Below are 5,000 nucleotides of genomic sequence, written 5' to 3' on the forward strand. Positions count from 1 at the left end.
AAAAAACCTTAAGTAGTGAGGTACACTGGCGGCACTACCCCTCTCTACAGAGGCCCTGATACTGAAAAACTCAAGTTAGGCCCTGAACGAGTGAGAATAAGCCCTTGAAAATAAAAGTTTGCCAACCACAGTCATTAGAAAGCTACAGAAAAACAAGAACACTCAGGAAAGAGCTTACTTCCGTAACGGGCAAGACAGTGGGTATAATAATGGCATTAATAAGGTTTCCATGGCGACACTTCTTAAGTATTTCAAAGAGGTCGCATGGTAGTTAATCAATGACGAAAACGCGGGCACGAGTGAAATGAAACTCCTAGTTGACCTTCCGCCTTACAGAATACAGTACGACCTTGACCTCACTCTACACACTACACTTAGCCTTCGGGTGAATTATGCAGAGAATATAATACGAAGTCTTTATCTAGCATAGTTCTGTACTGATAACGCTTAAAATGTCGAACACGAGAGGTCAGGCGGGAACGGGCATTGCGGGGGCATAACAGACTGACAGACAGACACCTCAATAACCAGACGTCCCCCATGGCTGACCTTGGGACATGTAAATAATCCTCTTAACTTTGTTGAATGAAAATAGCAAACAAAAATTCAAGGAACGAATGTTCTTAATTATTATTATTATTATTATTATTATTATTATTATTATTATTATTATTATTATTATTATTCATTAAAATCTCATAATCGCACGAGTCACTAAAATGGCATAGAAATCCACAACAGTGCCAGTGTAAATATATATTAAAAATATATACATAACGAGAGCTTTAGATAACTTGCTCGATTCTGTCTCAATTATTATTATTATTATTATTATTATTATTATTATTATTATTATTATTATTATTATTTTTAAAAAGACAAAGTCCTTCAACATGTCCCACAAACTTACCTAAAGCAGAGAATCCATCAATAAAAAGCATACAAAATATAAAATGAAAATACGGGTAAATCAAGAAGCAAATAATTACAATTAGTAACATCGATTAATGCCCATACGAGAAAAGAGAAGGAAGAAAACAAAAGACAAAGAAAAGAGAGAGAGAGAGAGAGAGAGAGAGAGAGAGAGAGAGAGAGAGAGAGAGAGAGAGAGAGAGATGAAAATAAAAAAAACATAAAAGTAAATTAACACCTTTGCAAAGAAACACAGCAATGCAGGTTAGAACCACGACGCAACGAAGCAGCATTCTCATGTATGTTGGAATATTACAATTAAACCTTCAGGTCCGGGTTTCGGATGGAAAGGTGGGTGGGTAGGGGTGATGGATGGAAAGGTGGGTGGGCAGGGGTGATGGGTGGAAAGGTGGGTGGATGGAAAGGTGGGTGGGTGGGGGTGGTGGATGGAAAGTGGTTAGGTAGGGGTGATGGATGGAAAGGTGGGTGGGTAGAGGTAGTGGATGGAAAGGTGGGTGGGTGGGGGTGGTGGATGGAAAGGTGGGTGGGTAGGGGTGATGGATGGAAAGGTGGGTGGGTGGGGGTGATGGATGGAAAGGTGGGTAGATGGAAAGGTGGGTGGGTTGGGGTGATGGATGTCAAGGTGGGTGGATGTAAAGGTGGGTGTAAGAAAGTTCGGTGGAAGGAAAGGTGGATACGCGGAAGAATGGTATTCTTCTTCTTCTTTTAACGAGCTTTTTTCCCATTTTTGTATGGGGTAAGCACGATGCCTTCTTTTGAAGAACTTTTTGATTTGGCTTTGGTGTAGACCGTAGTCTCGATCGGCTGCCCTGCCTGACATCGCTTAGACCCCGGTAGCGTATGGTACATGTATCATACCAGACCCAACGCCCTTTCTCCCAGCAGCGAGAAGTTGTTGTGCGGGTAGGTCGAGAGTTCGAGACGTGTGCAATGTTTGTTATGTTTTTAGAAGATGTTGGAGTGGCTTTGTTTTGTGTGTGTATTTAGTCTGTAACACCCATTTGCTTTTTAAGCAAACCTATCCGTTGATTACATACATAATCTCGGGGTGTCTACACGGATAGCAAAGTGTCCGCCTCTCTGATCAGTCGGCTGCGGATCTGAACCCGCGCCACAGACCTCTACGAAGTCCGAAGCTGCTGCTGTAACCGACTGTGCCATCGAGGCTCTAGCGGATGAATGGTATTCAGGATAGAAAAGAAGGGAATATAGGGTCAACATTAGAGATTTAGGAAAGTCGCTGTCAGAACGAATGTCAAGTCAATGGAGGGAGCGGTGGAGGTGGGGGGGGGGTAGTGCATGTTCGTCTCTCTCTCTCTTTCTCTCTCTCTGAAACAAATACAATATTCAGGCAGTTGGATATAATATCATCGCTGGCCCGAACTCTCAAATGGCATTCAGAGCTCTCTCTCTCTCTCTCTCTCTCTCTCTCAAAAAAAGAAAATAAATAAATAAAATAAAATAAGTAATATATAATAATTTAGCAAGTCGGCTATAAACATATTGTTCTCTCTCTCTCTCTCTCTCTCTCTCTCTCTCTCTCTCTCTCTCTCTCTCTCTCTCTCTCTCTCTCTCTCTCAAATATACTACCATTTATTAAATTGGACATAAACTAACCGGTCTCAAATGGCTGGCTCCCCCCCCCTCCTCCTCCTCCTCTCTCAAAAAAAAGTTACCAAGTCGGTTATAGGCGTATCGTCCCCCACCCACCCACCCACCCTCTCTCTCTCTCTCTCTCTCTCTCTGAAGAAAAAAATAATATTTAGGAAGTTGGATATGAACTAATCGCTGTTTCAGATGTCTGTCCCTCCCCCTTCTCTCTCTCTCTCTCTCTCTCTCTCTCTCTCTCTCTCTCTCTCTCTCTCTCTCTCTCTCTCTCTCTCAGAGACATATGAATATTTAACAAGTCGGATGTAATATCATCGCTGCCTCAAATTCTCAAGTGGCATTCAGAGCGCGCTCTCTCTCTCTCTCTCTCTCTCTCTCTCTCTCTCTCTCTCTCTCTCTCTCTCTCTTTCAAAAAAAAAAAGCATGTTAGACAAAAAGAGGAGCTACAACATCTTACAAGGACGACCCAAACTTACCTAAAGAGGAATCTTGGGAGGCCCCCGAGAGGTCTGGTCAGTTTCTTGGAAAGAAAAATCCCCCTTCTGCTCTGCTGACGTTGCAAACCTGAGGGGGAAGAGGAGGAGGAGCAGAGAGAATAAAGAGCAATTGGTGAAAAACAATAATGAACATGCTCGCAGGAATGTAAGTTTTTGGGGGTGAACACTCTTGGTTTATGCTGTGTGCGTGATCTGTATCTAAAGGGAACGTAAAATTAAAAAAAAATAAATAAAAGAAGGTGTATTAAATCGGCAGAGAATTGTCTTTATGAATTTTGGTATTTGGAAATTTAAAAAAAAAATTATGTTCTTGTGCACAGACTGGCTAAGGGAGGGGGAATACATAAGTGAGGTAATGAAACATGATACAAAATTGGGAGGGGGAGTGCATAAATGAGGTAATGAAACATGATACAAAATTGGGAGAGGTAGTACATAAGTGAGGTAATGAAACATGATACAAAATTGAGAGGGGAGTGCATAAATGAGGTAATGAAACATGATACAAAATTGGGAGGCAGTACATAAGTGAGGTAATCAGACATGATACAAAATTGGGAAGGGGAGTGCATAAGTGAGGTAATGAAACATGATACAAAATTGGGAGGAGGTAATGAAATATGATACAAAATTCGGAGGGGGAGTATATAAGTGAGGTAATGAAGCATGATGCAAAATTGGGAGGAGGTAATGAAATATGATACAAAATTGGGAGGGGGAGTACATAAATGAGGTAATGAAACATAATACAAAATTGGGAGAGGGAGTACATAAGTGAGGTAATGAAACATGATACAAAATTGGGAGGAGGTAATGAAATAAGATACAAAATTCTGAGGGGGAGTACATAAGTGAGGTAATGAAACATGATACAAAATTGGGAGGGGGGAGCATATAAGTGAGGTAAATAAACATGATACAAAATTGGGAGGGGAGTACATAAGTGAAGTAATGAACATGATACAAAAATGGGGGGCGGGGGAATTACATAAGTGAGGTAATGAAACATGGTACAAAATTAGGGGGAGGTAATGAAATAAGATACAAAATTGGGAGGAGGTAATGAAATAAGATACAAAATGGGGAGGGGGAGTGCATAAGTGAGGTAATGAAACATGATACAAAATTGGGAGGAGGTAATGAAATATGATACAGAATGGGGAGGAGGAGTGCATAAGTGAGGTAATGAAACATGATACAAAATTGGGAGGAGGTAATGAAATAAGATACAAAATGGGGAGGGGGAGTGCATAAGTGAGGTAATGAAACATGATACAAAATTGGGAGGAGGTAATGGAATAAGATACAAAATGGGGAGGGGGAGTGCATAAGTGAGGTAATGAAACATGATACAAAATTGGGAGGAGGTAATGAAATATGATACAGAATGGGGAGGAGAAGTGCATAAGTGAGGTAATGAAACATGATACAAAATTGGGAGGAGGTAATGAAATAAGATACAAAATGGGGAGGGGGAGTGCATAAGTGAGGTAATGAAACATGATACAAAATTGGGAGGAGGTAATGAAATAACAAAATTGGGAGGAGGTAATGAAATATGATACAGAATGGGGAGGGGGAGTACATAAGTGAAGTAATGAAACATGATACAAAATTGGGAGGAGGTATGAAATAAGATACAAAATTGGGAGGAGGAGTACATAAGTGAGGTAATGAAACATGATACAGAATTGGCAGGAGGTAATGAGATATGATACAAAATGGGGAGGGGGAGTACATAAGTGAGGTAATGAAACACGATACAAAATGGGGAGGGGAAGTACTTATTAGTGAGGTAATGGAACATAATACAAAATTGATAGGTGATCGTTTGAAAAATTTACAGTGGAAAGAGCAATGATCTATTAAGATGGACATGTCACTTTAAAATATAAGAACAAAAGAAGCAAAAACGCATAATAATGAAAAACCATGTTATGAACATAGCTTGGAGACAATTTC

General features: G+C 40.4%; 1 protein-coding gene across 3 annotated transcripts in view; it reads right to left on the bottom strand.

Annotated features, from left to right (window-relative positions):
* LOC136847169 (uncharacterized) overlaps window positions 1–5,000 on the bottom strand; it is a 359,662-nt gene that overhangs the window by 274,747 nt on the left and 79,915 nt on the right. For 2 of the 3 annotated variants that reach the window (XM_067118581.1, XM_067118582.1), the window contains exon 2: window positions 3,018–3,105. The exons of the other annotated variant lie outside the window; for it this stretch is intronic. The gene's annotated coding sequence lies outside the window, so the exon portion shown is untranslated. The remainder of the gene's footprint in view (window positions 1–3,017; window positions 3,106–5,000) is intronic. 3 annotated transcript variants of the gene reach the window in all.

The sequence above is a fragment of the Macrobrachium rosenbergii genome, chromosome 16, assembly GCF_040412425.1.
Source record: "Macrobrachium rosenbergii isolate ZJJX-2024 chromosome 16, ASM4041242v1, whole genome shotgun sequence".
In the NCBI taxonomy this organism is placed as follows: Eukaryota; Metazoa; Arthropoda; class Malacostraca; order Decapoda; family Palaemonidae; genus Macrobrachium; species Macrobrachium rosenbergii.